This window comes from Asparagus officinalis, chromosome 10 (assembly GCF_001876935.1).
Source record: "Asparagus officinalis chromosome 10, Aspof.V1, whole genome shotgun sequence".
NCBI lineage: Eukaryota > Viridiplantae > Streptophyta > Magnoliopsida > Asparagales > Asparagaceae > Asparagus > Asparagus officinalis.
In genome coordinates, this window is record NC_033803.1 from 19,291,938 (window position 1) to 19,302,855 (window position 10,918).

Sequence of the window (10,918 nt, forward strand, 5' to 3'; positions counted from 1 at the left end):
CTCTCGCTCGGTGAAGGTCTTCATTTTGGTCAAGGTGTCAGGGTTCCACCCCGTCCTGCCTACGTACCAAAAGGGAGACCTGATAATTATTACAGTCACAAAAGGGGTCTGGGTTATACTTCATCATCTAATGACGAATATGGCCAACAGATTATTAGCCAACTAGTAAATAAAAGTGGGCATTCATCTGATGCTTCAACTTGGGATTCTGACGTGAGCATTGGAGAAAGATTCAAAGCCCTGATGTCAAATATGGCGACAGTTGATCCTTCTACAACCGAAGAAGACGATCAGTTGCCTATTTGGGAAGATCCATGGATGCATTACATGAATATCCAACACGGCGATAGATTTGAGCAAAGAGAACCTCCTACCGAAGATAAAGTAGTCCAAGTTAATATGGGTGATGAAGCTAACCCAAAGCCTATATTTATCAGCGGTGATCTTCCAGCGGATGAAAAAGAGGAACTAATCGCCCTCGTTAAAGAGTATATCGACGTTTTCGCTTGGAACTACAAAGATATGCCGGGACTCGACCCAGATGTAGCAATGCATAGCCTTAACATTAAACCGGATGCCAAACCTGTCAAACAACAACAAAGACGGTTTCGTCCACAGATTATGGAGGCAATAGAAGCTGAAGTCAAGAAATTAATTGATTCGGGTTTTGTCAGAGAAGAACAACATCCTGAATGGTTGGCCAATATCGTTCCAGTTCTTAAAAAGAACGGAAAGATCAGAATTTGCATCGACTTTAGAGATCTAAATACCGCATGTCCTAAAGACGATTTCCCCTTACCGATCACAGACGTCATCATTGACAACACTTGCGGGTTCGAGAGAATGTCATTTATTGACGGATTTTCTGGATATAATCAGATCAAGATGCACCCAGACGATGAAAAACATACAGCATTCAGAACACCCCTCGGTGTCTTTTGTTATACGGTTATGCCTTTCGGTTTGAAGAACGCCGGTGCTACATACCAACGAGCAATGACGAAGATCTTTCAAGAGCACCTTCGGAAGACAGTTGAATGTTACGTTGATGACCTGGTCGTTAAGAGCCATGATAAAAACGACCACATTAACGATCTGAAGACAATGTTCGAACTTATGAGGGCTCATCAGTTAAAGATGAATCCAACTAAGTCCTTCCTTAGAATGTCCAGCGGTAAATTTCTTGGATTTGTCATCACCACAAAAGGTAATTATATTGATCCTGATAAGGTGAAGGTGATACATGAATTACAACCCCGAGGAATCTTAAAGAACTCAGGGGGTTGCAAGGTCGATTGGCATATATCCGTCGGTTTATATCAAATCTGTCTGGAAAATGTCAACCATTCTCTAAACTCGCAAAGAAAGGCGTGTCGTTCGTTTGGGATGAAGCATGCCAGAAATATCTAGCGAATCCTCCTATTCTCGTTGCACCGAAATCGGGCAGACCGTTTTTGATTTATGTCAAAGCGACGAGCCATTCGTTAAGTGCGTTACTTGCACAAGACGACGATAACGGTCACGAGCAAGCTGTGTATTATCTGAGTCGTACATTGGTAGGAGCTGAGTCTCGTTATCCGATGATTAAGAAGGAATGTCTTGCCTTGGTGTTCGCAATCCAAAAAATGCGACATTACTTAGTTGGACAGACAATTTATGTCATTTCCAACATAAACCCAATTCGGGTATTCATGACCCAGCCGGCCTCCATGAATTGGCGCTTAGCTAGATGGGCTCTACTCTTGTCGCAATATGATTTATACTTTAAGCAACAAAAATCAGTTAAGGGACGAGCTATTTGCGATCTTTTGGCGGAAAACCCTACGAAAGACGCAGTGGAGTTGTACGATGATCTACCCGATGAAACTCACGGAGTTAATGTCACCTCACATCAGAAAGTGTGGCAATTATACTTCGATGGGGCTTCCCGTGCAGCCAACGTAGCGAGCGCGCCCGGATGTTCTAAAATCTCCTCAGGAGTAGGGGTCGTTTTAGTTTCCCCGGGAAAGCATGTCTTACCTAGAGCATACTCGTTGACTGAACCATGCTCTAATAACGTAGCCGAGTACAACGCATTGATAATTGGACTCAATTTTGCTAAAGAGCTGGGGGTCGAATACCTTGAAGCTTTTGGAGATTCTCAATTGGTAGTTAATCAGATTCGAGGAGAGTATGAAGTCAGAAATCGAGACATGATTCCATACCACCAGGTGGCCATCGAAATGGCAAGCTTGTTTGAAGAATTTTTCATCGAGTACGTTCCGCGTCTCCAAAATGCATATGCAGACGCGTTGGCGGCATTATCTGTATCTCTGGCTCAACCTCCTGAGACAGAACAATTAATTATAGTGAGAACTCACCAACTTATTGTTCCGATCTACGACTCGGTTGCCAAAGAAGCATATTTAACAAGAGTTGAACCCGAAGTTCGAGACTGACGTTTCCCTATTATTGATTATGTCCTACACGGTATCTTACTGGAAGACGTGAAAGAAAGGGATTCAATTCAGCGGAGAGCACCAAGATTTTACTACAACGTTGAATCACAAATGTTGTACCGACGGTCGTACGACGGTCTATTACTCCGTTGTCTATCCAATAAGGAAGCAGAACAAGCACTCAAAGAGGCACATGAAGGGATATGTGGTGCACATCAACCCGGTCCTAAACTCTGTGACCGACTTAGGAGAATTGGATATTATTAGCCGACTATGGTAAAGGACGTAGCTGACTACGCCCGATGATGTTAATTGTGTCAATTACATGCAAATTATATGCACATGCCTCCAGAGCACCTACACCCGTCAGCAACGTCATAGCCGTTTGAGACTTGGGGAATGGATATTGTTGGTCCTATAAATCCCCCGTCAGTCAAAGGAGATCGGTTCATCCTAGCAATTAACGACTATTTCTCTAAATGGGCTGAAGCAATTCCACTCAGAGAAGTTAAAACGAGTAATGTCATTGCATTCATCAAACACCATATCATCTACCGACATGGTGTCCCAAGACGAATCATACATGACAACGGTCCTTAATTCATCAGCAACGCCTTCATCAGGTTTTGCGAGAAGTTCAAAATTCAGGACATTTCATCGACGGCTTACAATCCCACAGCAAATGGATTGGCTGAAGCCTTTAATAAAATAATCATAAAGCTCTTGTCAAAACTCGTGAAAACTAATAAACGAGATTGGGATGACAAGCTTGGTGCGGCTCTATGGGCCTATCGTACTATGGTACGTACACCGACGGGAGCAACCCCGTATTCGTTGGTATACGGATGTGAAGTCGTTCTTCCGTTAGAAATACAAATTCCATCTCTTCGGATTGCTCTCGCAACCCAGATGACAACCGAAGAACAACATCAGAAACGTCTCGAAGAACTCAAGATGCTCGACGAAAAGCATTTAGAAGCTCAATAGCATATTGAGTTCTATCAAGCCAGAATTTTCCGAGCTTTCGACAAAAAGGTTCGACAACGGAGTTTCAAAGAAGGAGATTTGGTCTTAGCTGAAAGACGGCCTATGATCCTTAACTCCAAGAAGAAAGGAAAATTCGAACCCAAATCGGAAGGACCGTTTGTGATAGAAACAGTCTATTCAAACGGTGCTTACCGCCTGATTACCCAAGATGACAGCAAATTAATGATGCCAATAAATGGGAAGTTCCTGAAAAAATATTATACGTAATATGTTCAGGATAACCTATGCAAAACGGGAAGTTCCTAGAGAATCCTATATATGATACTTCGGGATAACCCGAGATCAGTGAATTGTTCTCAATATGAAACTGATATTTCAAATAATATGCTTTTGATTATCATAAAAGTTCTTTTACAGCTTTCGTTGAGATGAGATTCGAACATGTAAACAGTTAATCTTTCCTCACAAAACCCCTCACCGATCAAATCGATCGACGAAGGGTACACCAAAATCCATCATGGATTAAAATCATTTAAATTCCCACCTCTCACTTGGTCAAACCTTTAAACAGTTAGGACCAGAATCAAAATCCCCTCTCGATTCCTTCAATGAACGAGAGGCCCACAAATCGAGCGATCAAACCTTCCTACAGTTAGGATCGTCTCAAAACTCTCACTTGGTCAAACCTTACTATAGTTAGGACCACAATTAAAATCTCATTTCGATTCATTTTGTGAACGAAAGATCCACTTTTGAATTGAATAATCAAACCTTATGACAGTTAGGATTATTCAAACCAGTCCAGATTCTCTAAGTGGAGATCCCACTTTGAGTTTCTTTTGTACCAGGAGATAGAATATAAAGTTCTTCTTCTCTAATTTTGGGTTTATCTCTACCAACAAACAAGAGACCAGGAGATAGAATATAAAATTCTTCCTCTCCGATTTCGGGTTCATCTCTACCAACAAACAAGAGACCAGGAGATAGAATATAAAATTCTTCCTCTCCGATTCCGGGTTTATCTCTACAGCCTACATATTCAATATTATAGTTCAAAGCCTAAAAGAGTTTAATTCTTTTAGCCCAACGTTATATGTAAAACGGATATAGATAATTCACATACTAGCCCGACTCAAACGGTAATCGGTAAAGGCATATCAAATCTGTTGATGGCTGAGGATTTGCCAAAAATCCTATAAGTATTATGGTTATTTATTCTAAACAAGAATGAGTAATCATAATAACATCTTAATGAGCAAAAAGATTCAATATATTGACCAAGAGTGTTCAAACAAAGCTAGAAAAAATATATGTTCTCCAATTACGAAAGTTTATGTTGACGAATCTGATCTTCAAGTTTCGAAAGCTCTAACGCATAAGCCTGTTCAAGCTCAGCCGTTAATTTAACTTTGAAAGCTTCTTCATCAACACTCTGAAGTTTGGCGACCTCTCGCTCCTTCTCAGCAAGTATCTGATCCTGAATATTCAGTTGCTGAAATAAGCTTTCTTCAGCTTGAGTTATCTCTGCCAAATCAGACTCCAAAATTTCGTGAGCATCCTTGGCCTTTGCAAGTTGTTCTTCTAAGCGGGCTATCTCAGCTCGACTCGACTCTAAGTCCCGATACCGATTGACCTTTGCTTGTGTTTTTCTGCCAACACTCACCCTAAGTTGATTACTGCGGGCTCTTAGCTTTTGGAGTTCGGAGTTAGCAGATTTTTGAGAATCACGCCACGCTTGCAACCTGGAGTCCATGTGAGAAGCGATATAGGAGGGTACGCCTTTGGTGCGGAGATCCTTCAGAAGTTCAACGTGTCGCCTCAAGTCGACCAAATAAACACTGAGCTAATCGGCTAACTCACCATATCCTTCCTCTTTAATTTCCGATATGTAGTGATCAAGAGGTCTTTTAAAATTCTCGAAAGGTGACCCTTTGAAGAGAATGCGATCGATCATGGTATTCAAAAAAGAGACAAAGCCTTGGAGATCAGAACAAATGACAGATTTATCCGGGTCTTCATCCGCCAATAATGCTTGTATGCGATCTGATAATGATGAAGAAAAAGCTGCGATGAAGACCAATAAGTTAGTACAGAGCATATATATTCATACATAACAGCAATCTGAAACATGCTAAGTTTAAAAGAAGAACCTTCAACAAAACCCTGTTTGTTCAATGGGGGTAGTACGGTTTCCTGAACAGTCAAAGTTGGTTCAGGAATAGCAGCTTTTGACGCACCAGCTATGTCAGAAGATTTTTTAATCTCAACCTCAGAGAATTTTGGGTCTAAGTTGAGAGGCTCCTTGGGAGAATATTCTGCAAAAGAGAATCGCAATGAGTATGATGGAATGGTAATCAGAAATTTGAAACAAATGATGGGTAAAACTCACTAACTCTAGGCACAACATCAGCCGACGTACCAACTTCTTCAGTTGGTCTCGCTTTTGTTGCGACCGGACTAATTTGAGGGGTGACAGTGACTTCTATCATCATGAGATCCATGAGAGTAGTAGGTTGAGATTCGGGAATGAATGATTGAAGATCAACTTCGGTTCCCGTCCATGACGAGTGGTCGATCGAGATCGAGGTGATGCTCGTTGAAATCCTCAACCTCTGTTGCATGTGTGGCCTCTCCTCCAACAGATTCTTTCATTATGGCATCTACAAAACGTGTAGAGTCATAAACAACATACGGACTTAAGCGAAATTGCTCAAGACGAAGATTAATTTTACCTTTGTCGATCGGGACGGATTCGAGAGTTCCACTACCTGCACCCGCTTCTTTTAGTTTGACTAAAAGGAGACAAAGCGCAAAAGTCATTAGAGGAGGCACACGGTCCGACTCATTCATTTCTCGGATTTCTCTTCCGAAAGGGGAAAGATCAGTACCTGTGTCTGAAGCAGATGGATCAACGTCAGAAGTTGGTGGAACACCAACTGTTTCATCTTTCAGAGCATCCTGCATTTATTGGACAAAGCTGGGCTCCTCAACCTCCATCCCGCCAGGAGAAGCAGCGTCAGCTCGATATTCTCCCTCTTCTTGACTCCCTACAAGAATTGAGTTATAAGACATGCTCGAATATGAAGAAATATAAGAGCAGTAAAATGAAGATAAGAACGAATCCTTACCTTATTCGGCAGAAGAAGCACTACGATCAGACGTCTCCTCTAAAGCAGGAAGACGAACACGTAGCTTAGAAACAGCTTTCTTTCGTCTTTTCAGTGGACGCGCTTCATCCTGGGCTCCAGATCCTTCATGACGATATTTGGTGCGTAATTCAACTCTGGGAAGGGCTTGGGTTTGAGCTGGAGTGGAAGGTCGTGACCTTTGCCGACGAGCAAGAGGCACTTCATCCTCTTCATCCTCTTCATCCCCACTGTGAACCTGTACCGTCATCCGGTTGGAATAAGTCATAACGACTCTCTCCCTCCTTCTTTTCGGAGCATTATGTGATTGGGTGGGCGCAGCAGAAGGGCGTACAAGTCCTCTTTCAAAGAAAGAGTCAGGAAGACCAGTTGCACCCTTGGAACTTGAACCAGTTTCACCCCCCTCCTCAGAGGTTTCTGTTTCCTCAGAATCAAACTCTTCTTCGCTACCAGTTGGGAGGGCTGGTTCCTTTCCCTTTCTTGAAGATTCAGCAGCCTCTTTTCCTCGGGGCGACATCACAGCTTCACGGGTCACTTCTGTTGCTTGCCGTGGAGCTACCTCTTCCTCTGAGTCTGATATTCTCCTACGTCGAGTGACGATATTGGCGGCTATCAACCACTTACAATATAGGAAAGTCATCCGCAGAGGCGGTGCTTCCAAAGGGAGGTCGAACTCAGCATTCGTGCAGCCGGCAATACTCCAAAACCAAGCCCTCGCCCCATCAATAAGTCCACCTCGAACGCTAAGATGACGGTTCGGGTTGCCGACGTACATTTGATCATAGCCGAATTGACGAGCAAATCGACATGGAAGATAAGGTTCAATATGACAAACATCTCTTACTCTGAACAATAGATAACCAGGTCGAATGTTCATCAGCCATCTGAAGCACCCAACATCTAAGATAGTACGATTCTGCCTTGGGTCTTCAGCATCCAGTAAGGTTGTATTGTGCGTACCGGAGAATCGAGGAAAGCAGGGAAAGAACTCCCAATATTTGTGAACCTTAAAATGCCTCGTTATATCCGCCCATCGATGTTTGACCCATTTACAACCATCAAGATTCTGCAACAGAGGGAGACTAGGGTCCACCGTCTCGGGAGCCTCCATCAAATCTGGCCGGTGAAGTACCAACCAGGTCATTAAATAGGTGTAGGGTAGCTCCAGCTTCGGAACGGATACACTGGCAGAGGGTTTCTTTTTCTCCTGAGTGAACACGGAGATTAATTGTCGTAATCCACTGTGAATAGCAGCCACCATAGCAGGAAGCAAGGATAATTTGCGACCTGTAGCCAACTGGACGGCTGGATATAACACTTCCACTGGCATAGAATCAGAGGATTGATGGGGAACTACACACCTTTTCAACCATAAAGCCAAGAAGCCAGCCAACAGAGTGGTGGGATGAATCGGAACACCAGCTTGCCACAGATAAGAACGGAATTTGGTACCATGCGGAAATCCGTCTTCTGAGTGAGAGGTGTAAGATTGGGCGTTCGTTTTCTCTAACAGCCGGTTGATATCACTCGGAGTCAAAGGAGATAACCCGCACACTTCTTCTGAACGATTATCGAGGTTCTTGAACAGATAATCGGCGAATTGTTTCAGGCTGATCTGGGGAGATTTCTTCCTAGCTTTAGTATCCATTTCGGCCACGGCTATATGATAATGACAGGTCAATTCCCATAAAGTGTCGTGGGTCATGGTTGACCGATCTTTCATCTTATTCAGCTGACTTGTAGTTGGGAAGAACTCTTGATATGGAACATCGCCTATAAGCAAACCAGACACCTTCATCATTTCGTGCAGCGGTAACCCGAGCTCCCCGTTCTTGGTGAAGAATGTATTTGTGTCAGGGTTGTAAGTCTCGAACAAACAAAGGAAATGGCCTACACTAATCTGCAGACCAAACATACTGGCACGGATCGGAACTGACAACCCTAACTCTGCCAATTCTCGCCCCCAACGATTCAACACATATCGAGTCATCCTAGTCCACCATTTGTCTCCAAAATAATGAACCCATCCATAGCATCTGAAGTGCTCGCGGGGTAATTTCTTCCTCATTGCAGCTAAACGGTTCTTCACGGTGTTCGCTTGTGTAGCCGTCTCATTCTGAGGTATATTATCCTGGCCTAGGATACCTGGATGAAGTCCTCGTACAGAGGCTCTGTTACTAGAACCCGGGGTAGCTTCCTTCCCAATGAAACCACAGTGGATACGCTCGTGGTTTTCGATCAACCTCCAGAACATTTCACGACCAACGGACAGGTTTCTGAACTTTAAAAGCGAATGCTCTCGAGGAATCCAGGGCAGATATAAGAATGATGACCCGCTTTGATGCAACCACTGTGCAGACCTGCAGGCAACGATCTCCAGATCCTTTACGGAGTCACCAAATAAGAAGTCTGGCTTCCTTATGCACTGGTTCGAGTCTTTCTCTGAAATTAAAGTGGTGTTCGTGATTATCCGTCGCATAATACGACAACTACCTCGCTGAATCAGTTCTCTGGCTCCTTCGCTATAATCTGACTTAAATTGGGGAGCGGATTCGATTAGCGGTAACCCCTCGTAATAAGAGTGGGTAGCACTACTTTGGCCCGTAACAGCATCGGCAGTAAAGATGGTAGAAGGAAATTGGACTGATAAAGAAAAACGTACACATAAATTGTGTAAGAATGGTCCTAAAATTTTAGAGAAAGTGGTATATCTCACTCTATAAGATATAGTCGCTATCTCATAACAGGTGTGACGATTTTCCATCTACCACATGTATAAAGGAGATATGCGTTACTATGCACGTACATTATAACGGCATACCAAAACCTTTCAATACATGTGGGATGATATGAAATCGCCCCTGTATATTCTGAAGTGTGTTTTGTCCAAGCAAAACAAACACTTTTAAGCATCGATCCCCTCTGAAGTGTGTTTTGTCCAAGCAAAACAAACACTTTTAAGCATCGATCCCCTCAAAGGAGGATACCGGCTCTTCTCGAAGGTATCTCAAAGGATACAAACAGCATCGATCCCCTCAAAGGAGGATACCGGCTCTTCTCGAAGGTATCTCAAAGGATACAAACGAGGATCCGCATACAAATACAGATATTTACGTATGAAATTGACGAAATACAGCATGTAAATTTGTGAGAGGGTAAAAGATATATACTCCCATATGAAACAGCAGCGGGACCCGCCTCTTCAGGGGACTGAACAGTCGAACGGCCTCGGGGTGCTCGAGCTCTACGCGGCGACATGATGAAAACACAAGCTACATTGAAACCCAAGGGGAAAGTTAGGGTTTTGAACATAAAACTGGCGAAAAAAATACCACAAATACAAGGGAAAATGCACATGCATGAGAGAACGTCGAAGAAAATCAGATTGTGAAAGAGGAGAGGGTGAACGAACCTATCAAATCTGAGTGAAATCTCCCCAAACAAAAGCCCCACACAAATCAGGAACGAAGAAGAGAAGAAGAGGCGGAGAACTGGTTGAAAATCACTTGAAAATCGCCAAGAAATCACCGAGAAAAATCGCAAGAAATCGACGTGAAAAAGCCCTAAAAAAACCCTAAGTCGGGGTTTTATAGCCCCGACTTCGCTGTGCGAGATAGCTTTCACTGTCTCGCCGTGCGAGACAGTGTTTACTGTCTCGCACCGCATTCTTAAGGATAATCTGACGAACTCTCAAAGGACATACAAGCATCAATCTGGAAATACCAGCTTCAATTCAAGATCTCAACAACGGTCAAGCGATAAACGCAGTGCCGGAGAAGCATTAGCTATTCTACAAAGAACTGAATAGACTAATGGATGAAGGGATCAAGGGCCGAAGCCATTTTACAGATTCTTCTACACGATCTACTCAACCAAGCATTGAAGGGATCGTAAGTAAAATCTATCTTATCCAAAGTATCTCAGACTCTTCTATAAAAGAATGCGTCTGGAATACTTTGGAGGGGGTATCTGTAGGCGTCAAAAAATGCTAATAGATATTCAAACATAGAGAAGATCACTCCAAAAAATCACAAGAATTGATCTCATACTGTTTTGGAAAATCAAGACAGATATGAACTGTCTCGCCAGCGAGACAGTCTTTACTGTCTCGCCAGCGAGACAGTATTAAAATGACCAAAACCACCTTGATAACTGCCCTACACGTGTCCATTAACTGCCAAGAGGCGTGGGAAACATCGTGGGCAAAAATCACATGAATAACTGCCAAAATAACGGAGTTTGAAACGTGGAAAGACGGTTAAAACAAAAACTGCCAGGAATATACCTTTTTCGAGACAGTATTTACTATCTCGCGGGCCGAGACAGCAAACACTGTCTCGCCCGCCG